This window comes from Helicoverpa zea, chromosome 26, assembly GCF_022581195.2.
Source record: "Helicoverpa zea isolate HzStark_Cry1AcR chromosome 26, ilHelZeax1.1, whole genome shotgun sequence".
In the NCBI taxonomy this organism is placed as follows: Eukaryota; Metazoa; Arthropoda; class Insecta; order Lepidoptera; family Noctuidae; genus Helicoverpa; species Helicoverpa zea.
In genome coordinates, this window is record NC_061477.1 from 5,471,869 (window position 1) to 5,497,954 (window position 26,086).

General features: G+C 35.6%; 1 protein-coding gene across 1 annotated transcript in view; it reads left to right on the forward strand.

The window, feature by feature from the left end:
• The window catches only part of LOC124642900 (sex peptide receptor), a 299,614-nt gene that overhangs the window by 172,018 nt on the left and 101,510 nt on the right, over nt 1–26,086 (forward strand). The gene's annotated exons all lie outside the window — the stretch shown is intronic.

The following is a 26,086-nucleotide window of genomic DNA, read 5'->3' on the forward strand; positions in this document are numbered from 1 at the left end:
TTATTCATCAAAAGCTGAACCATTTTAACTGTTTTCTTGTTACCCTTAGAATATATGCACACTGCAAACTTTTAGTCGACCGATAGTTGGCCGTCATCATCATCCGAGCCGTATTCCCAGCTATGTTGGGGTTGGCTTCCAGTCTAACTGGATGTAGCTGAGTACCAGTGCTTTACAAGGAGCGACTACCTATCTGACCCCCTCAACCCAGTTACCCGGGCAACCCAATATCTTGGTTAGACTGGTGTCAGACTTACTGGCTTCTGACTACCCGTAACGACTGCCAAGGATGTTCAATGACAGCCGAGACCATGACAGGCCGACAGTTGGCCATGGTTGGAAAATTGTGATTCCAATCAAAGTTTTCAGTCGGTCTGATACCGGCTAAACACCTGATCTTTGTAATGTGCGTACTACCATTCGTCTTCAAACTGATTTATGAGCCCAAACAAACCGGCCGACTAAAAATCTGCAGTGTGTTTACTCTTAGAGATATATTAATTAAGGGATTAAGTTTGTTTTAACTAGAAGTAGTTTGTTTTAGTAATATCGTTTGTTAATTGATTGATCTAGTTTTTGGTTACTTATATCAAAATACTTTGTAACAGATATTGTTTGTAAAGTACATAGTCAAGCCAGACATAATAAGACAATATTTGCCTCATATATTAAGGGAAAATTTAATTTATTTATGTCTCTCTAAAATCGTTTGTTTTATTTATTTGAAATGTAAGAAACACACATCCTACCGTGTACAAAAAACAATCTTATTATTCTTGACGAACATATGTACCTAACACTCCACAAACAAACATAACCCTCATTATTTAAAAACGTAATCTTTTAACCAAAAAAGGGGAAAAAATTACAAAAAAAGTCCTGAAAAGTGTCCCGAATTTTAGTCCTCAACTCGTGGTCACCATAGTCATGTCCTCAAGACGAGAGCGGGTTGATTAATACCCGGGGACGACTCCAAACGAACTACCCTCGAGATAGTGATGGACATGGAGCATGAAGTGACGTGGAGATGGCATTTTATGTCAGCCATTTGAGTATAGATATGATTTCTGGTAGGTTTTGAAATTGTATCTAATATTGTATTTTGTCTCTCAAGCATGAGTTGGATGTATGTATAGGTATCTTCATTTGTTAATGTTTCTTGTTAAATATAGGTAGCTTATAGGTTATCACAATAACATTAGGTATTAAAAGGTCATAAATAGGTTACAATAGAGGTAGGTGAAAGGCAATGGGACAGATCTTGTGGGAAGTATAGGCTGAATAAAAATTACATATTAGGTACTTTTATTTTAGCCATGTGCTGGAACAAGTTTCTAAGTTAAGTAAGCTTTCGAAAACACGTGTTAATCGGCAGGTGGACGCAGCTATTGTTTCATAAATCCAGTATTGAGATAACTAAGACTTACATAATACTTAAATCTTAACTCACTAACTTCATTCTTTGTTACATCCACGTTTGATACCTAGAAAGGTCGTTCGTCAACCTTCGAGAATCTAAACTAGCCACAAAATTTATTAGCCAAGCTCTAGTGCTCCCCACTTTACGACTATACGTGTAACACAATTGTTAACCCGTTCGTTACACCGCGTTTCAATTGGGAAATTGTTGGACTGAAATGGGAAAGAATTCCCATTCAGTACGCTATACATATTTGATAACTTGAAAATAAAAGCTGTTTACGTAAAAGGTAGTAAAATATAATATATAAAAAAAATGTGCAAAACGAACGATCAATTATACTGACCTGTACAAGATTTACAAATAAACTGTCAACCAACCATATCGGGCAATAGTCTGCAATTTACGGGTGCTCTTAAAGAAAACATATCTCTTGTCTCTTGACTAATTGAAAGTTATCACACACTCCACAAAAGCCACTTACAGCCGAATATACCACAAAAACAATCTCAATAAGAACTCAACCACAAAACGAACAACAAATTCCCATTCGTACCACTTTTCATCGTAATCGCCTTAAAGAAAGACTCAACGATCTAATCAGAACTTCAACCCATTTAGGGTCCGTTCAGACAGGCCGGCTCGGAGAGAAGAGCTTTCTTAACACGTGGAAAATCGAGTACTTAGTATTTGATGTAAGGTTTATTTTTGCATGAGCACTGCTTTTGTCATTAAGAATGCTCGAAGGCGCTCGGTGTGAAATAATAAGAGGCGACCGGCTCCGATCGCTCTCGGTCTTGCTGACGTTTGGCTCCGATTGCATCTCACGCAGCCGATCGGAGCCGATTCCGGTCTGTGTGAAAAGAAAATGCGCGCCGATGCTCTCCGAGCCGGTTTGTCTGAACTGACCCTTAGTCTTTGTAGAGCTAATACCGAGAGTTCTTAAGTCTATTTGCCCAACACGGCGTACCGATTAGTATTCGCCAGAAGTACTGAACAAAAACTCAGATATCCTTCAGTAATAGAAGTAATAGTGTTCTCAACTGTTGTATAAGAGATTTTAGGTTCTATTGTGGTAAGAAGTATTGTTCAAACTTTGGGCTTGGCAATGTTGTAGCAGTTTTTGTTTTTTTTTTTAAATGGTCAGATTTTCTCATTTTTTAAAACGCTATACTATGTTTATACAAATAACAGATATTTGTATAAAATTCTCTAAAACTCAAAAATTGGACACACTCTTCTTGATTACCTGCTAATAAAAGTATTCTAGGTAATATCTTGTCTATCATATGGTCTTGCAATAATTAGATCGCTACAACCATTTTGAAATACTTAAAATACATACGACTACATTTGTTGAGAAATTAATTAGCTACCCATTTCTACAAATTAAATACGCATTACAACCCTGCTAATTGTTATCCAAAACAAAAGTCCTTTTTAACAAACCCCTGCCATTCCCAGGTAAGGCTCTATTGCAATGCCATCGATCGATCTAAATCCAAATTCAACGTTACCCGTACTATTGAAGGTAGTTCCGACCTATTCAGGGCAGAATAATGAGTGTTTTATACAGCTTGGCAGATCCATTCGATGTAAGAACAAAAGGTGAGCTAATGGAAAGTACTGCACGGGTCTTTGGATAATCTCAATCGTAGTCGTATTGATTGAGACATACTGCCACTAGTAGGTAGGTAGGCTGTTTATTTTTTTGTAATGTTATGAATAGCTGAATGTTTAAGTACAAAAAATATATGTATACACACTATGTGTCCCTATACTTATGCAGCCAGTCTTTAGAGCACGTTTCCAGAGGACAGTCATGCAAAGGAATAGGTACTTGTAGTTATTTTGTATATGTTTCTTTTAGTATATAGTGTTTTGTATCTTGTTCATTAGGTTATGTCTCTATTATCATTGAACAACTTTTTATACTTATTTAGAGAGTGCATTTGGTGCGTAGGCATGGTATTTAATTCGCATGTAGAAGTAGTCTTTGTATTATCGCGCGAATAAGAGACACAGATGCGGTGGATGACTTTTTATAATTATGCACTCAAGGTTTGGATAGCACCTCATAATTCCCTTATGTGGGTTGCACAAACACAAAAGTAGAATTATCTCGTTTTGATGAGTTTTCTACTATAATTTTCCAAGCCAGATATATGTAAGTAATTGAACCTTCACAAAACAAACCACATCACGTATTACGAGAGATATATGAAAATAGATTTCATAATAATGGAACAGTTTCCTCAACGCCTACCCATCCCATATCTTAATACGTCAGTAACGCATTTGTGAACCAAAGCAAATGCTCCCGAAATCCTGAATGATGATCAGCCATAAATTGTTCTTAAAAAATCCTTCGCTGAAAGTAAACAAGGAAATAAAAATGTCTGCAGACTTCCGAATGTATTTTTTCTTGTATCAGAAAACGATTTTTTCAAATGAGTTACGAAGAATCTTTATCAATTTTTAGATGCGTATAGGCGAGTTTCTACCAGTGTGTACTGTGACGAACTCAATATTGTTTCTTCTGGTCTACTCGCTTTGGCAAATATTACAAATCACGTGCGAAATTTTCTAATAATAATTTCAACCTTTGTGCACGAACACATACTAGCAGTGGAATCGCGTTGGCGCAGCATATTTTCTTCTTCTTTCTGACAAAGTGTCATCTCACAAAGTGACATTCTATTCGGCCATGTGCCATGTGCCATGTGGCCTTGGTCATCCATATTTATTTTGGTTGACTACTTTCTTTATATCTGTCCACAATACAAATATGTGTGTACTGACCTTCATGAAATAATTAGGTACTTCTCTTCTTAACCAAACCTATATTATTCCTTATTCTAAGTTCCGAATTAGATATATTCCTGCAGACCAAACATCCAGTCTCATAACTGACCATGCGAAACAGGCTCTGGAAAATTTATGGCCAACAGTTTCCAACAGTTCAACAGTTGCAACCCGGTTGCTCTTGCAACTTTAATAGGTTTGTGCTTTGGTTCGATAGGTGAAATGTATCTTAAATTGTCGATTGTTTTTTTACCAAAATTTACATGATTGTCATTATTTTCTCGTGGCAGGTTCTCTCTGTATGTCTAAAATGGATCAACCAATGTTGATGAAAAGTGCTGTAAATAAAAATATGACAATAAACCAAAACCTTAGGTTTTTAGCGACAACACAATAGTTATAAAGAGTCAAATAACTAAAAATCTATTAATTGTCAACAAATATCCTCCCTCAAGCCTTTATCCTATTTCCCTTAATACGACAAAACAAGCCAATTCGCATCAATTCAACAACAGCCCTGTTATAATAACCATTCATTTCCGTGTATATTACAAACGTATCAAACACAAACAGACAGACATAATAAATTGTACGAACGTCCGCTAACAGACTGCTTTGTATATTCCGTCGGAGCCGTCATAAGTCATAACATTTCCAAATGAAGTGATGCATCTGAATATACTCGGGTTCACTGGAATAGAAGGTTTTGAGATGTATCCGTATTGTACGCATAAAATCGAAAATATAACTGCAAAAACAGTAAAAAAACATCTTTGTCTCCGTCGACGAACTTTTTATACTATTCTTCTATGTACTTTGATGCATTAAAGATTGGGCATATTTACAATGATGTTTTGGCAAAGGTTACTTAAGATAAGATTTTCGAATAGATCGACAGACGATAATATTATTATCTTCTAAAATTTTACACTAGCGGATTTTTGTTGTGCATACATACTCTGTCTGAGTGATGTCGTTCAGAAAAACCGAGCGGAAAATCGACTAGTGCGAAAACGATGTAACAATGTAGTGGATGGATGACCATACGTAGCGAATCAGACTCCATTGATCTCTAAGGTCAGGTTAAATAGCCCATTCTGCTGGTAATACGAATATCAAAGACATTCTATACGGAAAGCCAGAAGCCTGATAAATGACCTAATCTAAAAACTTATCGGCAAGACGGAGTACGGAGGTCAGTCGGCGAAAGCTCTATAAAATATTGATATTCTAGTTCATCTTGTTGGCCAACGGGATACTGTATTGGACTTTTTTTTATGAGAAATGTAGGCATAGTAGATGAGAACATAGGCGACACATGTACTACATAACTAAACATAAAGAAGGAGATAAGTTGGAAAAAGATTTGACGTAATTAATTAAACATTTATGTATCAAGAATAGACAGACCGAGATGTATAATGTGGAGTTCATCAAAACGTTACAGACAAAATCCCAGAACAATAAATTCCCATTGGTCAACATCTGTTTCTACAAATCAACAAGCTTGTTTTCCCATTCCCATTTACAATGTTAATAGTGTAGCTAATAGTAAACACTTACCAAATACGGAACCATGAATCTTAACCCTGTCAGATTTAACGAGCCAACTGCCATTAGCCTGAAAGTCCACTTTCCTACAAAATACCGCTTGTTCCCACTTGCTCCACAAATTCCTTCCCAACGGGTCCGTTACAATCTTTTTATCGTCCCACTGCTGGGCTGCGGCTTCCTCTCACACGAAGAAGGATTGAGCGTTAATCACCACGCTTGCTCAATGTGGGTTGGTGATTGCAGTTATGTAGTCCAGGTTTCCTCAAGACATTTTCCTACCTTTTTATCAGTCATTGGTGTCCAAGACATACTTAGAAAGTACATACAAACTTAGAAATGTTGGTACTTGCCTGACCTGGAATCGAACCCACACACTCATACTCATACATGAGAGGTTGGTGCTTTACCCACTAGGCCACCACGACTAGGCCCAACGGGTCCAAAGCGAAAAAAACTTTTAAAAAGATTTCAAGTACAGAGTGCTGATTCCGAGTTTTGACACTCGATATATAAGTCTATTGAAATAAAGAGTCGTATGCTACGTCACATGATTTAGATATGACATCTTCATTCATTTTGACGGTTAATAATTATTACACTCGCAAAAGTGAGCTCAAGTGTAATACGACCAAGTACTGATGACAGTCTTTATTAAATAAACAATTCTAAGATAAGTGCTACGTGATTCAATGGTATGATACTCTTCGCATCGAAAAAGTTAACTTGCAAAACTCGCACTAGGCACTCAGACCACTGACGGTTAGTATCGGGTAATTTTGGTATTTTGCTGATGATACACAAAATCTTTTGGAGCCGTGTGGAAGGAATTTGAAGGTATACTTTAATTTATTTTGTTCTACAAAATTTTGGACGCAAGTGGAAGAAATGTATGAAGATGTATGAGAACAGAAAGCAATGGGTTTGCAGTAAATGGGAACAAGCCCAAAATACTTATACCTGGCATTAAAACGGTACTTCAGTTTATTTGCAATAAACTTGCTTAATGTCGAAAAGATGGCGGAGTTTTAGATTTAGAAATTCCCATTACGTTGTAATTTCCCATTTGATACGAAGTTGTTTTGGTCGGGTATTTATTTTTATGTTAGATTTTTCCTGTTTGTTTGAAAATTTATTAAAGAACCTGCTATCTATAATAACTTAAGGATATTACAAAAATTATTACCAGTACTATAAGAATTAATTAATTTAAATGTAGTACCAGTCATTTGGCCGATAAACCATTTTTTCTAAAATTTTATAATTGAGTTCGAAACTAACCTTAATACGTGCTGAAGTTTCTTTCATAAAAAGTGATGATGCTAAAATATTATAATTAGTTCGAACGGAACCCGATAAAGAATGATAGTGCAGGATTATCATGAAAAATTACTTTAATTTAATAATAAGCTGATGCTCCACAAAATTTGTAATCTTTGGGAGCTTTATGAAAACCATTGAATATAATGAGAGAATTTCCAATATCCCTCCGCTCTCCATTTCGTTAATTAATTTTAGTATCAAAATGCCTTTGATATGGATCGTAAAATAACACCAGGTAGCGCGAATATTTGGATTTTAAATAAATTAAACCAGATTTCCATAAAAAAGTAATTCTGAATCTTTTTACAGAATCTTCCAGCTCATGTTTTATACTGTGGGTACTGTAAAGGTAAATTCTATACACTTTTATAGGCCAACTTACCAATATTATATTACATTTGATTACCATAAAAAAAATCCCAGTCTATCCTATACAGATAAAACATTTCATATGATTCATCATCATCATCATCATCATCAGCCTATTGCAGTCCACTGCTGGACATAGGCCTCTCCAAGTGCACGCCACTGAGATCGATTTTCAAATAAATCGTTACAATTACGAGTAGAGTGATCTACTAAGTGTTCTCTACCATTACTATCTCACACTTTCGGCAGATTAATCGATATTGATGAAGAGTTTAATTTATAGCTCAAAACGGAGTACTCACAAGCACTTTAAGCAATAAATTGTATTCGTTAAATTTAAATACAGCACACTACAGTTAAGCGAAAATGTTGCATTGCGAAACGATGCCGAATACCCATCCAATAAAATATTATTTGAAATATTCACAGTTTCATCAGAGACAGAATAATTCCATTATTTTGATTGGTAGAATGTTATTACTATTGGTATCGTTACGCTTGAAACGTTAATTGAATTATCGGGCACGCAGTACTGAATTTAGGAGCCGAATTTAATACAATGAAAATGATTGACAGGTAGACTAATTGACACTTCAAGTCGATATTGATGAGTTCATGGCAATTTAATCAATCACTAATCTAATGATTGTTAGGATTCGCGAGCTCTTCATTGGTTTAGCTAGTTAGTTATTATTTCGACGCCTTAGAGTGAAAACCTCGTAAGTGCAAGAGATAACTTTTCAGGATAATGATTGGTATTCGATATTTTTTACGATTATCTTCCAAGAAATGCAATAAAAAAATATTGAGAAAAAATGCATTTTTCAGGATAAGGATTAGTATTCCATATTTTTTACGATTATCTTCCAAGAAATGCAATAAAAAAATATTGAGAAAAAATGCATTTCCGAGGTTTTCATTCTAAGACGACGATTTGTTGTTTGATCAACGCTTTTAATTAACTGTATTTTAGAATAACATCGTTATCTGATAAAGAAAGATAAATTATATAATAAAAATTAATAGTTTTAACAACCAAAAAACACGCTAATCATGTATTGTCATCAGAACTCAGAGCGTGTGCATTTCATCCTAATCGAAGACCGGGAAGTGGGTCAAATTAATTCTTAGATTTTCTTACATACATAGTTACAAGTGAAGATAATATTGTTAAAAAAAAAAACATTCGATGATTGCTTTATTTATGTGAATTTAGTTATTGATGATTGCCTCAACTACGCAAATTAAGTTATCGCTATTTATGAAGATGGTTCCTTAACCACTGCAAAATAAACACGAGATGAATAAAAAACACATATTTCATCACATAAATAGTATTTTTCCTATCATATATCTTGCTCACATAATAAGCGTTGTAATAAAAATCAGAAGCTCGGGACGTGCTGTGGATGCAATACGACGTGACTGGCGTGTCAAATGGGAAAATACAAGGTATTGGGAATATATTCCCATTCCATACGACGATTCTTCTCTGCGTTAATAATAAAAAGTTAATCAAGATAACATGAAAAGTATCGGTTTTGATTATTAGGAAAGGGGGAGGCATGTGTAGTTTTAACTGCTTTTATGTCGCTAATTATAAACCAATGGAAAATAAATTGTCTCGCGCACTTCGTCACACAATGGGTTAATGTTATAAAAACTATTAGAAAATGTTTACTTGTTTTAGATGTTTTATTTCACGAAAGCGAAATAAATGCACATTGTCTTAGTAAGATCGAGCCACTACTAAGTGCTATCTAATACCGAAAGTATTTTTCTTTTTTTTTTTCTGAGTTTAGCACATTCAAACAAACAGTCAAACTCTTCAAACTTTAATATATTAGTATATCTACACTAAAAGACATTTTTCCACAATAAAAGAGCAATATCACATACGACGTATTTATTCTACAGCCTTCAATACGCGGTAAAAATACTGGTATTCCGGCTTTACCGTCAAAAGCGCCAATAAAGAGAATTTTATGACTCAAATGTGATATTGAGCTTACATTTTTGTAACGAGTTATGGCTTGAAAAGGTGTTTATTTTTCACCGTATATTTGAAGCTGGGGAGTTTGTGGCTAAGTTACTGATACACGATTCGATCGAAAATAAGATTAAGGGACGCGTAACGCAGTCGGTTATTGGATGGGTGACCATTTATGTCATGAGCTAATTCTAGTATCGGTGTCTTTTTTTATGGGAAATCAACAAATGACCCCTGTGGGTTAGCAGCACGAGAGAGTGTCAGACTCTTACTGACTAAAATCCACCATGTTCCTTCTTAAGCCCTGTATTATGTACCAAAGCCACGGTGAGCTCTTTCGAATAATCGCATCCCAAGTATCGTACCAGTATACATAGTGTACCTACTATATAGTTTCAAACTAAAATGCATCAAGCCAAACTACATACTCTCGAAAGTGACATTTCATTACAACGATTACTATTTTCAGTTGTCAAATCACCGATTTGACCAATGGTCGGCTAGTACCTACACGGCTGGTCACTGTTTGTTGTACATAGTTAAATTGTGCAACCCACTCAAAAGTTATTAAAACAAAAAAAACTCTAAGATAGAGATTTAATTACAGCAGATTGCTTTTTTGAAAAAAAGACATTACAAGTACTTTCAAACGAACAGACAAGCAAAAATCCCATTTTCTAATAAATCGCTTTTCCACTGTTAGAAGAGTTATTTGCGTGACACTCAGTAGAACTATCTGCGAGTCTCAAATAGCAGGAATTTGGTATGCATTACAAACCTAGATAGATTTGTATGCCTTTCCTCGTTTGCGAAAAATCTAGACTTTGTGGAGAATTTTGGAAAATAAGGATGAAAGTGGGAGAAAATGGATGCAAGATGAAAAATAGGATAATCATGTATGTAGAATTTATATGTGGATAAAAATTCCTATATGAAGAACCCTATTTTTGAACCACTGTCATTGTAACGTTAAACCTGAAATTGCGTGAAAAACAGTATTATGCAAGCTTCATTTATTTGTTTACTATATTCTCAAAACTGAATGAATTTTTACGCAGTTTAGATTTATGAAAACATTTTTTACAAAATTTGCGCACGTGTGAAGCTGGGGCATGTCACTAGTTAGTACATATTATGACCAATAAATAGTCAGTGACGTTTATATTAATAAAAGTAGGCACAGACTGGCGTCGGGACAAATTGAATGGAAACCCAATGAGTGCTGACATGCTGGCACAACGTGTGTGGTGTGGTATGGGTGGCCCATTTGGGTGGAAACTTTTGTCTACATTGCTATTGATTTGGTCACTAAATTGTCATCGATTTTCAATAATTATTATAAAGCTGGAGAGTTTGCTTGGACGCTTAAACGCGCAAATTTTAGGAACCAATGGAGCGATTTGAAAAAATATTCTAGTGTTAGATAGCCAATTTATAATAATAATAATAATGGCGTCCACGGCCGATTTCAGCCACAGCGGCTGTTCTCATTTAAGGAGATCAACCAGCTGCGCAGGACATATTATAGTGCACGAGCATTTGCGCAGACACAGGTGCACTCCCTATTCCTTCACTCTCATAGCCCGATGGGACGGCAATCCAACACGACCGGAAAGAGATCAGGCGCAGGACCGACATTTACGTGTCCTCCGATGCACGGGTGAATCAATCACCAACTTCCAGACTACGGGCTGCTTTGTGAAAGTTTAAGAATACCCACAAAGCGATTTCGGCCCGATCTGGGAATCGAACCCGAGACTTCGTGCTCAGCAGCCGCGCTTGCGACCACTAGACCAACCAGGCAGCCTATTTATAGAGGAAGGCTATAAGGACACATTAAGGGCTCCATTATCTAGATGCGCAGATTAGTTACCATGAGATGTGTGTGAAACAGCTGGCGGAAGTAGTATGAAGTATCATGCTTTTTTATTTCTTTATTTATTTACCCCAAAAATATATACAGACTTAAGTTAGAATTTGTAAAACTGAACCATTTTTTACAAGTCATGATAACTCAGCACTATTCTCGAAACCAACAAAGATACACCACAGACTACAACACTACTCGAAAGTATAATAAAGCCCCCATTCCCCCAATTCCCCCATCACACAGCTAATAACAGCGCCCAGACAAAAGCGGAGCGAGCGCTGTCGATTAAAATTGTCGCTTTTTGCTCGAAAAATCTTAATTGAGGCCAGTTGGCTCCAAGCCAGGTTATTGAAGTCGCTTCCAATTGCAATGTTGTCGAATTTATTGTATTAGCTCTATCGCTGTTAATATTTTGTAGTTTATATTGATGTGCTTTTTCGATCATTTGTGCTGATGTACATAGAGGCTCAGCATTTTTGTATTACAGCATTTTTAACTGCCTCGTTGGTCTAGTTGTCGCAAGTGTGGCTGCTGAGCACGAGGTCTCGGGTTCGATTCCCGAGTCGGGCCGAAATCGCTTTGTGGGTTTTAGAAGACTTTCACAAAGCAGCCCGAAGCCTGGAAGTTGGTGATTGATTCACCCGTGCATCGGAGAGCACGTAAATGTCGGTCCTGCGCCTGATCTCTTTCCGGTCGTGTCGGATTGCCGTCCCATCGGGCTATGAGAGTGAAGGAATAGGGAGTGCACCTGTGTCTGCGCAATTTCTTGTGCACTATAATATGTCCTGCGCAGTTGGCTAATCTCCTTACATGAGAACAGCCGCCGTAGCCGATAATCGGCTAGGAGGACATCATCATCATCATTACAGCATTTTAGTACATCGACATGTGTAGGTCCATCATCATCAGTTTTTTACAGTCCCACTGCAGGGCACAGGTCTGTTCTCATATGGCATACAGGGAGTCTTTTACTTTATAATATACAAACTGTTTTCCCGGGATCCCTTTACCGGGATGAAATAAGCCTATGATACTCGGGAAGAGTGTACCTTACTGAGAATTTTTCAAAACAGTTCTGTAGTTTCGGAGCGTTTAGGGTACCAACCAACAAAAAAAATCCTCTTTATTATGTATATTACACATAATTTAACATTTTATTATATCACAAAATAATAATGATAAGTACACACCACTCATCATATTTCTACAACAATAAATTCAGGAAGTGTATTCTCTAAAAAAAAACTAAATTTTACGACTTTGTCCACATCACAGTGGCTCGGGGAGCTATTTTTATTTCTTCAACAGTAGACGCGAAGGCTTTATGGAGCAATGTTTGCTGTACTAGGCTATTTTTATTCGTTTCGGCAAAACCTACTGTTCGATTTTAGAGATACAGATATTTTATACAAAACTAAGTTAGTTTGCGATATGATCCACGCACCTTAAAATTTAAGGTGTGCAACCGTGGATCATCAAATATCCACCGGTTTTATCTTTTAAGGCTTAAAAGATAAAACCGGTGGATATTTAGAAGACCTTTAGGGCCTTACTACAAAAACTTTAAACCCTGTTTTACACTTGTCTAATAAAAGGAGATTGGGCAAGAATGTATGAAGTTTGGTCCAAATGTCCACCACGAACGAGACCTATATAATTAAATAGTCCACTTAATTTACAGTAACTTTTACTAAGAAAGTAAAAAAAAACAATGCCAAAAAAAAGTTATAGCCAAAAATGTATTCTTAATTTTCGGTAGTTTTTGTATGTTATCATTATAATTTTTTATTTTATTCCACTTCCATTTACGCACTTTATCTAAAACTAAGATAAGTCTAAAACTAAGACACATTTGCATATAAACAGCCCATATTTTTTGTCCGATGGATGTACGAATCACTAACCAATTGAGGCGCCAGAAGTGCTTGGATATACTCAGCGGTTCCTGGATCTAAGAAAGTTCGATGTAACTGGTCGTATCTTCTCTCTAATAATGAACAATTCTATTTCGTCAGAAGTTACAGAAAGTGCGAAAATCGAACATCACGAAAAATAATTGCAAAAATGAAATTGAAAAAATCTATAAAATGTTTTATTTGATTTTGCTATAACTTTTTTCTGGCATTATATTTTTTTTTACTTTCGTAACAAAAAATGTTCCATATTTAACGGGCTATCTAGCCATATAGGTCTCGTTCGTGGTGGACATTTGGACCGGAATCGCCCATTGTCCTTTTGGCTGCAAAATGAACCATATGTCAACGTCATAATTTGTCATTTTTTTAGACAAGGCATAAACTGACGTTTAAAAGTTTTTGTGGTAAGACGGTTAAAGTCCATTAAATCTATTCTACGTAAGTAATTTTTGCAAACACGCCTGTAAAAATTTCTAAGGTCCTATTCACTGGATTCCAGGAGCGACTGCCTATCTGATCTCCTCAGCCCTGTTACCCGGTGACCCTAATACTCCTTGGGAAGACGGATTGTCAGACTTACTGGTTTCTGACCATAACGACTGCCAAAAATATTCAAATGAAAATCGACAAATACCGTGACCTACTTAATCAAGAAAAACTCTCACTTTTTCACAACTTATCTACAGCCTAACTCTAAAATCCCTCCAAACTTTAACAACTTAATTAAAAAGCATTTTTCCAGCACTTTTACATTTGAATATCCAGTTCCCAGTTCTAATTTAAACAGGTGTCGTCCCGATCCCAAGTTTATTGGTCCTTGAAAAGTTATAAGGAAAAAACAAGAGGGATCTCCCCACGAAGTTATGAAAGAGCAGACATGCCATAATGCGGGTAGATCAGGCGCCTTTATCTTAATCAAATTCGTACGGTGGGAATCACCAAAACGATCAGTTACGAGTGAACTAACGAGGCGATCAGGTTCTTTAAGACATCTGACAAGGATTTTTGGTATTACAAAAAGGTCGGGTCCAAAGAAGGCGTTTTTTAAGGGCGGAGACAGTAACGTTCCTCGTCCTCCTCTCACCCGCATTTTGCCGTGGTACTTTCTTAGGAGATTTTCCGTTATGGCACCTCCGCTAGTCATTTTGTTTTCCGCGGATCTTTCAAAGATTGAGACTTGGTCGTCCTTCGAGATTTATGAAAGTCTTTAAAAGATTTGAAGCGTCTGATTTATTTTTATTCTCTGGAAAATAAAGGTTATCGAAGCTTTTTGAAAGCGGATTTAGTTGGTCCTTTGTTTTAAAATGTGGTTTTGTAATGTTAATGCATATTATTTATGAATTACCTAAAGATTATCTTTGAACCGCAATTCTTACAAAAACTATTTATTAGTATTATATTGGAATAATATAAAAATACGTAGTCATTTTGTATTAATAAAGATACAATTTTTTTTTTCGTACATTTAAATAGACAATAGTTATTTGTTATACAAGAGTGCAAAGTTGCTTTTTAACCGCGAGCTCAATTTTGATGACCGAGCAAGCGAAGGATTCTAAAATTGAAACACGAGCGTAGCGAGTGTTTCAATAATTAGAATCCTGAGCGATAGCGAGGGAATCAAAAGAGCTCAAGGTGAAAAATCTTTGCACTCGAGTGCAACACGTAACTTTTCATCTCACCTCATCGAGGAAATTACTAAATGCAAAAAAAAAACAAAATGGCGCGCACATATGTGTATCAAATTAAAAAGCAGTATCTATTAAAGTTCATTTATTTGAAAACTTAGTTTAAAAATGAAACGAGGATAAAAATCTATGTAAAAACAATAATAAAAATGACTTCATTAATTGAATAATTATTTTAAGCAGTATTTTATTTGTTTAATATTTATTTGTTTGAAAAGTCTTATCAAGATTGTCACAAACGGAGTATTGCACACGATTTGACACGATGTTCTAAATTCAAATCAGTTTACCGCTCTAGAGGATAAAAACGGCTTCTGCGCTAAGATATCAAAGGACTACTCTTTCCGATATGGTGGGATGAAAAAGATGTACCTATTTTTAAATGGACAAGCACACAGGCAAATGGACAGTAAAGACTCGTTGGACAAAAAATATGTGCCTTGTTTTTTTTTATATACACATATCTTCTATATAGATAGATTGAAATCGGTGAAACGAACCGTTTTATTGAAAGCTAGGCTTATTTATTTATTTTTAACAAATCCATATAATCCTAAAAGTAGAGCTTTATGATATCCTCTTATGAAATAAATGGAAATATTGTAAAATTCACTGGATTTTGTTTATGTATGAAAGAGCCTACACCAAAGTTATGCAAATAACGAAACATCAAAATATATAAATTGAGAACCATTATGGCAGTCAAAGATTTATCCTTCCAAAGATTATTTTTTCATGCAAATTCAACACCTTAAAAATACGACAAAAGAAAATCATCACTAAAGAGCCTTAGAGTCCATAATGATAATAAAAAGCTAAAATATCACCGAGCAAGAATACTTATACTTCCTTACCCATAATAAATTAAGGAAATAAGAAAATAAAAACGTCATTTCGTCTAGAAATCGCAAAGAAACCAAACAGATACGTAGACGGAATATTAAGAATTCCATTATTTTAATTAAAGAGAATTTTCTTTCGGCTCTTTAATAATTCCTTGTGCCCATTTTTTAAACGAAAATTTTAAAAGAAAACAGATGTTTTTTTTTTGCAAATGCCAGATGTTTTAGTCATATTTTTGGACTGGAATCAAGAGCTCAAGTTGTTAGAAAAAGAAAGAAAAGCGATTTTCTCTGCAAAGTGCTTCAGTGTATGTTTATAGATCAATCAATATTTTACTCACACTTACGTTAAAAATAGAGATGAAATTTGGCACTTGGGGATCGGTGGCTTATAGGAGCCCTAACGGGACTTTATAAATAAAACTTTGTGCGGACTGTATAACATAGGCTTTTAATGCCGTAAAAATTACAATGGTCAATCACACAACCGAAAATAAGTAAGTGCCCGTGGTCAGTGAGAAGTGAAGGGAGCGCGGCCGCGGGCTCGCCAGCCGGGGCTGCCCCCGCCCCGGCCTCCGCAGCACTCCCTTCGGTCGCCATCGTGGTTGCTCGCTGAGGTGCGCCGACAGGCTTCTTAAAGTCGGAAATAGTCTACTTTTATCCAGGTGCCAGGAGTAGTCCTTCGGTATGTAACGTGAAAGTAATGTCATTTCAAAAGTGCTGGAGTAGAGACCACGGACTAGCAAGCGCAGCGTAGGACGTCCACTAACAAGGTGGACAGACGACCTTATAAAGGTCGCCGGAAGACGCTGGATGCAGGTCGCCTCCGACAGGTATCTGTGGAGATCTAAGGGGGAGGCCTATGTTCAGCAGTGGACGTCCTATGGCTGAGATGATGATGATGAATGTCATTTCATACATTTTACCTTTGCTTTGGATGGTTTTTGAAAATTCCAAAAATTGAAACCTTTTTAGGTAAAAGGTACTAGGTAGCAAGTAAGGGAAAGTAGTACCAAAGAGACGAGTAAACCGTGGTGAACCCGCCAGCTATAGAAAATTAATGAAAACTTTCAGTGCATTTACGTAGATACAAGAGTAATACGAACACGTATTTTTCCATTTGGACACAGTTGCCATATGTGCGTACAGTCAGTTGTTATATTGAAGTTTTAATCCCAGTAATGTACCAGTATCTAGTGTGTAAAATTAAAATGTACTTAATATATGCAACTATGGATACTCATCATCAGCCTTTTCCCAACTATGTTAGGGTCGGCTTCCAGTCAAACTGGATTCGGCTGAGTACCAGTGCTTTACAAGGAGCGACTGCCGATCTGACCTCCTCAACCCAGTTACCCGGGCAACCTGATATATGCAACTATGGATACTTTTAGAGAGTTTACACACAAGGATGTTTACCACTCGGTTTTCCATGTAGCAAATCCCGGTTCGTATCGTAATGCAGCGCGGATAGGTATGTGAAAAAAGTTACAAAAGTCTACTAGCCACTCAAGCGTCCAAGCCGCGCGGTGATTCTCGGCCCACCTGTCCGCGCATGAAATGTCAATTGCTTTTTTACGACCAAGCGAGACTCTTTCAACAAAACCGATTACTACTGAAAAACTACAATAGCTAGATTCGAATAAAAAATACTCACGGAAAGCTAAAAGAACGTAAAATTTTATTTGATTAAAAGTAAATTACCTTAATTAATATTATAGGATGCTAGTGTGAAAGCAAAGTTAAGAAGCCTAAAAATAACTTTCCACATGGCGTCCATAAGCCATGTCTAATACTAGGATTAAATTACTTTTCCTTATAAAGAACTACCTACTTAAAAACGTAGCAAAAGACTTAACAAAATTAGGTACATCTGCCTACATAAAATAATATATTTTCATACATAAGACTTTTATAATTACCTAACATCGTTCACATAATCTTTTGACAACCTCGATTTTGTTTTTGATAACATCCCTCAAGTCAACAGGAAATAACCAATATTTTGACAAGATGACTTTTTGACATATACCCTCCTGTCTTAAATATAATCGGCTTCCATATAGCGATAAATTAAAAGGAAATGGGAACAGCCTTTAATTTCAGATTGAGTTTTTGATTATGAGCAAAATGTGCCCGGATTTTTTGCACTTAAGTGTAATGGGTGCTTCAAAGATGATAGCGAATGTCGTGTGTTTTTATATGAAAAGTAATTTTCCCATTTAGTTTAATAACCTTGTGTATTAAGACTTCAGATATAATTTAAGTAGGAAGGTACGTTGGTACGTAATCTACATGTCTTCAGGAAAATACCTTTTCATAATTTGGTAAAGGACGATGGGCGTTTTGGTACCCTGTCCAACAGTGTTGAATCTAGTACCATTGCGTAGGTCTTGGCAAGGCAAAAAATGTTTACTATGACGACTAGTCCGAAATCCTTGTCCATTTCCCGTGACATCGACTAATAGAATGTGTAATGTTCATAAATCATCAACGTAGATAAAGTTCTTAAATTCAACTGTTTTGAATAAAAACTGGTAAAGTAAGAAAAAAATAGGAATTTGGCCTTTTTAGAATGTTTGCCTGCCGATTGATTTAAAAAAAGACTGTGCAAACCTTTGCAGTTCACGCAGAACCAGCTTATGTATTTGATGAAAGTCTTTCAGTATTTACAATCAATTGAGGTTAAAAAGTCAGGAGACGATGTTTACATAGTCCATATTACGACTCAATCTTGCTCCTCAAGAGGTGCTGAGATAATGGTGAATTTCTTCTTAAAAAAAGATGAATAGAAATGTTTTGAACTTTTGTCAAATCAGATGACGATTGTGTTTCCGTAGTATGACTCCATAGACTATTACAACCTTTAGATTATAATAGAGTGCATCAATCAATGTAAGATGTCTGTTAACTGAGTTTAAAATTATTACACTGACGACATAAATGCCTCTTAATGAATTTGCATATATGGATGACATATTTGTTTCTATGTCGATTCAATTTTTATCGTTCTTGGATCGGACAGCTAATTGAGGCAAGCTCCATAGTTTTTATTATTCTTCACGTAAATACCTTTCTAATGATATATAATACTTTGCTGTTGGAGCGGGTACCAAATCCCATACAAAGTGCCCATTGTCCTTAGTGTTCCGTATAACAAATTGGACGTTTCATAATCATAGGTGTTTGTATGTTTTACGTTTTGATTCTGGTACTTTATTTAATTTAATTTTACACGCGTCACTTGGCAACTACTTCACACATTTAGATAAGAAGTAGCCTATAGTCACTTACTGTGGATTTATGATAACCGATCTATCCGCTTTTTTGCGAATTGAGATTGAATTTTTCCATAATCTCCATATAAATTATAACTGTCTAACACTAATACAAAGTGCAAATCAGACCAGAAGCACAGATTAATTAAAAGTTACTACGTCAAATTTTCATAGATTAGAGGGCAAACATACTCTTCAGGTCAATAATATTAGTAGGTACAGATTAATCTAGTTTTTAGTGCATGAAAATATCTCTCCCAACAATAGCACTGGTTGATAACTCAAAAGAAAAAATCGAAAGTATAACCTCCTTTTTGGGAAGTCGGTCAAAAACTATTTCGCTCACCCGTATAGAAAGTACATTATAGCTTCCCTCGATAAATGGGCTATCTAACACTATTTTTTAATTTCAAATCGTGCCAGTGCTTTCTGAGATAACCGCGCTCAAATAATTAAAAAAAAAAATCCAGCTTTTTATTAGTAGAAATAATAATTTAATGTATTTATCAGTGCATGAAAACATCTCAGTCCGAAGGATCTCAAAAGATATAAAGCGATGTTCACTTGACATTACAAAGGATGTGGTACAAAGCGGCAACTACAATGCACAGACAGTAGCATGTAACATAGTGCACTCGGGTCGATTTAGGCCTTTGCTAAACGTTATTTGAGCATTCTACTGAAAGACGTTTATCTCTATGTTGTAGTTAAAGCTTGAGGTAAATGCCTGGTTAATGTATCGGTAATTGTTATCCGCATTTTGTTGGTAACTTAAGAGGACGAATTGGAAATTTTGGCGCCAAGGATCTCAATTTTTCTCAGTAAATACAAAACGGATCAAAATACAACTTGGTTACCTGAAAGTTCATGATATAAACCTTATTTTGTTAGAATTCAAAACATGATTAGGTAACTTTTATAACAGAGAAAAATATATCAAACATACCTCTTTTTAAAAAGAGATTCACATTTTATGGGCAAACGGGACCGATTTAAGCGTCTTAACTTTTTAACCGACTTCCCAAAAAGGAGGAGGTTCTCAATTCGGCCGGTATGTTTTTTTTTTTTTTCTATGTATGTACATCGATTACTCCGAGGTTTATAGACCGATTTACGTGATTCTTTTTTTGTTCGAAGCGGAATAGCTGCCAATTGGTCCCATAGTCATCAGGTCAGGATCTGATGATGGAAACCCTGAGAAATCGAGGGCAACCTTCGAAAGTTGTAGGGATATATAGGGTAAAAACTTGACACTCAGGTGTATGCCTGAAAGCACTATTCAGCAGTGAAGGTTTGGAGCTGACCTGATGAAGGAGACGAGAGAAGGTCGAGGGAACTCGACAACTGAATATGTAAAATACCTCGTATTTGGGCTTATATTCTTTGTATTGATGAGAATTTTCCTCTTATATGGATAGTGACAACTATTCGTATCACTGAAAAGCTGTAAATAAAAAACTTTTTACAAAAAAATTAAACCGACTTCCAAAAACACTAAAAAACAAAAAAAAAAACAAACTAATTTTAGGTGCATCGGCCTAGAAGTCGGTGGCAAAATTAACTTAGTAACATCCATTAGACACCGACTTCTAGGCCGATGCACCTAAAATTAGTTTGTTTTTTTTTTTGTTTTTTAGTGTTTTTGGAAGTCGGTTTTCTAGTAGCTCAACTACATACATACTCTTTAAAATTGTGGAAGGAATTTTTATCAAATTATCATTTCTAAATAATAAAATTACAAAACCATTTTGTCGCTTACGAGTTTTAGTTATAAGCTAGCGCGCGTATTGTAATCCTCGCCCCGCTCAGACGCTCCGTCCCCTCTTGGCGCCTTAGATGCGCATGCCGGTTATGGAATTATTGTTTACCAATTCGTATCTTAAAAAAAACAAGTCGAATTGAGAACTTTCTCCTATTTAAGAAATCGGTAAAAAAGAGTGACATTTTGAAAGCTGCCTCTTCTTTGCCAAAACCTAAAATAGTTGTTAAGGGTGGGCATCAGAAATGCTCTTTTTTTGTTTTTCATCTTCATGTTACTTTAAAATTGGGCACGTATCTGAAACATCAAATATAAATAGATACTATGTAAAACTTGAAAGAACGTCAAATCTATTTGCTGGTGTAGGTCCTTCGCGCCGCTTTGCTTGGAAACCTACAACATATAATTTGTTATTTACAATTTAACATTCCCACTTTCTAAAATATCCACCAACTACTTCAAAACAGCTCTTCGCACAAAAGCAGTTCTTTCAAAAACTCTATAAAAAACATCAGCATCGGCAGCAAAGAAACATCGGCAACAAACAAAACATCGTTTGTCCAAACGATTGAAATACTTACAGAATCGCTAACTTCTGCAATTTGAACAAATAAACTTTCACCCTTTAGACGTACTTTATGAACAAAGATAGGAAACTCCTTTGAACTGCAACAATCATTAAAGGTATGCCAATTACCTTTGGAAATAGATAGCTTGAATTTTGAGTTCGAATTCCGGATAAATTGTCAGAAGTATTCCGAAATGACCTTCATTGCAAAGAAATGTCGTGTATTGTCTCAGTATATTTTTATTTACACTTTATGCAACACAAGACATGTACATTATGTACAAGGACGGACTTAATGCCACAGGCATTCTTTCCAGTCAACCTATGGTATTGGTATGGTGACATTGTGAGTTCTATGACTCCATGGTTTTGAAAACACTTCTTATATTTATATAGTATATAGCATACTGCCAAGGCATTTTTCGATTTATTTGGTGAAATACGTATAAAAAAAGTTTCATCTACAGAAAAGCTACGCTTAATTTCTTTATTTGAAAATTGAAATACATATCTGAAAAACGGCAAGTCAAACATTAAAACTGTTGAATTTGACAGCTCTTTTTTTCAGTATAGGTAGGCATTATAGACTACAATGCTACGCTATTGGAAACAGAAAAAAATACAAAAATAAATAGGACATGGATCGCAAGATCGCCAGTATAGATTAAAATCTGAGGGCACGGCAGTGCCCCAGCCAAGACTCGAGCAAAGCGGGCACGGCCGTACCATCTTTTCTCGGAGCGTTTCGCGGCTATTTCAGCCCCCTGTATCTTCCATGTGAACAAAGCTAGGAGTTTAGGTTTTCGATGACCAAGAGTAAGTATTAGAACAAGCTCAGTCTCAAAATTACAAGACATTTGAATAAATAGTTTACGAGTTATGAGCGATCAAAGTTACACCATTTTGTCACTGACTCACTGACCGATCATCAAAAGTCTAAGGTACTTCTAGCAAACTTAGAACCTTCAAATTTGGCACCAAGATAGGTTATTAGCTACATATAAAGGGAAAATTATAAAAACCTTAAAACTTAATAAAAAAATAGGAAACAAATTTATATTTGCGGTTTTTCAAGAACATTGTGTATGAATTTTGACTGCATTGATAACTTTGTTATTTATTTATGTACAAAATGTTACTATTTGTTTTATTGTTACGTAGTGTGGTATATTGTTATTATGTATTAAATATACATACATATGAATAAAAAAGCTAGGTTAAAATGAAATGAATAATGATAAAATCTTTCATATTAATGCAGTGCGATAAATACTCCATGCTCGCTCGATAGATGGCGTTGTCCTGGTCTAAATCGCGCTATGGTTTCGTTACATAGCTTAGTATAAGTAGTACTTAAAAAAAACTAATAATGTCATGTGATTGCGCCATCTACCTCTGAAATAAATCTCTTTTATTCTTAAAGATATTCGATTCAAAAATTCGTCAATTTCGAAATTTTTTACTTTATTTAAAAAAAATGTTGTTTACGTGCTACTTTAGAGGTGTACATATTTAGTTTGTTATATATTTAGTTAGTTGCATGTAAGTTAATTTAATTTGTTACATACTTAGAGAAGAAAGATACCTACAAAAAATAAATTAGATCCCACCAAAAACATTAAATGTAAAAAAAGCCAATCCTCTACGCAATTCCTCCACCGTAAAAAGTTTTGAGATCGCATAGAAGCCAAGTCCTGTTCAACTTTATTTGTAATAATAAATCAATATTTTGTGACTATATCAGTAGTTTTGTTCACATTACAATAATATTGTCTTGGCCATGAGCACAAGTTAAAAGTCGCTCCTCGTAATAATGTGTAAATACCATTGGATTGATAAATTCTATATGGACATGATTTTACGATTGGACTGATTATGGACTGATTGGAATTTGAGATCACCATGGACTAAACATGCGCCATAGTACATGTGCAGTTCATTGATGTTGGATGATTACTGACTGTCGGTCATTTAGTAACAATTGAATAAATTAAAAGTATTTAATTCTGTGATATTAAACTTCATGTTTGACTTTCACCTCTCCAAGATATGCTGTATTATATTTGTAGTTTATTGTGCTCATGGCCAAGTCAATATTATTGTAAAGTGAACGAAACTATTGATAGAGTCACAAAATATTGATTTATTATTACAAATAAAGTTGAACAGGACTTGGCTTCTATGCGATCTCAAAACTTTTTACGGTGGAGGAATTGCGTAGAGGATTGGCTTTTTTTACATTTAATGTTTTTGGTGGGATTATACTTACTGAAATTAATAGCCAAAATAACTTACACCGGCTGTTACCATTCAAAAACAACAATGAAAATGATAACAAATATATTAAATGCTCAAAATTTGACGCCTAACAAATTGAACGAATCATCTACCCAAAGAAAACAACTGTAGCTAAGCTGCTTAACTTGTTACGCCCCCTTCCGTCATACAAAAACTTAGCCCAACTTTATCTTACCCATGGAGAACAAAATCACTAGCGGAGATGCCATAACGGGGAAATCTCCTAAGAAAGTAGCGCGCCAAAATGCGGGTGTTCGGGAGACGAGGAACGTTACTAGCTCCACCCTTGTACGCCTTTTACAGAACCCGACCATTATTTTCAAAATAAAATTACCAATCAATCAAAGCCAGTCTGTCAAAGATTGGTCTAAAAACCAATCTGTCAAAGATGCTGAAAATGCTGATGAGATGGTGAAGAAAGTTGGGCAAATTTTTTTATGATGGAAGACCAATCTTTGACAGATTTGGCTTTGATTTGAAAAGGAACCCGAAAGTATTGTTAGTTCTAGTAACTGATCACGCCTACCATACGTTACATTGACACACAATAAGTCGTCTGATCTAAGGTAGATCAGATCAGATCTTAAGACATCTCCACTATATTTCCTTACTCCTTGATCTTTGATCCCCCAAATGTCACAGCCACCTGACGGTACCAAATCGATTCTCGATTCAACCGATTCTCCATTCCGATTACGATTCAGATATCAGGCAAGTTTTTGACGCGGTCTGTCAAAAGTTTCGCGCGCAAACTTTTGCTTTAGGAAATAAGATGAATTGATGGCGCGTGTGTACGAAGGTGAAATATGGCTGTTTTGCTAATATTGATATTGTTCGAAAGAATGGGAGGAATTAGGGTGAATGGAAAGTTCTGGGTTGTTCGGGGTTCAGTTTTGAATATAGAACGCCATTACGTTCAAGTGATGTTGGCTGTTTTTTGAGTAGGTACTTGACGAAAAAAGACTTGGGGGTTTTTGTGAATTCGAAAATAGAATTTGCGTGGGTGGTCTGGTTATGATGTTATAAGAAAAAGGTTTTGGTTGCCATAAAAAATAAAACATTCTTATTATGTCTGATGTAATTTACTTATTTTAATAGTACGTTCATGCTATGCAAAATAACTCATCAGATTTTTTAGCACTTTAAAATGATTCGCCTAAGCAGTTGGTCTGAATTGCATTCCCTATTATAGATTATTTTTAATAAGTTTTTTTTTCTCATTGATTCCAGAATCTAAATTCAATGTTGCCTAGAGTTTTTCTGTGAATATTACAATAAGCTTACAAGTTATTAGTTTTTCTTAGAATTCTAGTCTATAAAATAACAATGTTCTTCATGATCTTCTTTTCTCGGTAATCGCGATCATTAGTCATTTCACAAAGAAATATATCACTAAAGAACTTTTTCAGTCTTTTTTCACTTTTATTATTGGAAACTTAATATTTCAATTTTGCAATCTAAAAAAAATTGTTCGATTAAATATTTTTCTTTTTCTTTTACTACCATGATAGACAAAAAACGTTTTATAAAATATATGTGACTGTTTATTTAGCAATTAAAAATATAGAGAGTTTTTCAACCACAAAAGGTTGCATCGCACCGCCAGTTGTCATTTATTTGCTGTCCCCGTATACACGCAACACCGCCCTTACGAGCCGAGCAATACCACTCGGTAAAACCGAGCCGAAAAGTGTGAAACAGCTGGTACAGTACAAAAAACAGGTTAATTCCATGCTCCTCAATTTAACACAAGCACATTGAAGAATAGGTGCCTAATATATTTCTCTACATAACGCAGAAATTCTAAAAAAATACTATAGGCATTCACTACACAGGTACTTCGGATAATTATGATCATTACATACGTCTCACTGATTCACCTTGTGTGCATATCATGCATCCTTGCATATAATGTAAGGCAGACGTCCTTATGAATAGATTCCTATGTCACAGGTAGGATGTATTATGTAGATTATAGTTCGGCCATTCAGAGAATGCGTTCCTGACACGTCGCGATTGAACTGACGACGTAACTACATTCATTGATTATTGATATAATAATGTTGTTTTAATGCTCCTCAATTGTTAAAACGGTAAACAACCAGCAAAAATATTTTTATCGTAACTGCAACGCCATTGCAAAGTTACGTCGTCAGTTCAATCGCGACGTGTCAGGAACGCATTCTCTGAATGGCCGAACTATAGTAGGTATTTAGATGTTGGTGTCGTGATTAATTAATTGCTGCTGGGTTTTAATGAGATTATTGTTTTCTGTACAGCTTAACTGAAAATGTAGTAAATTATGTATTGTAAAAGTTGCGTGAATATGTAGGGAGTGAATGACATTTATGACGCCTGACGGAGTATACTGAACCTTCTGGCCTAAGCAGGAAGAAGATGACTTACTGT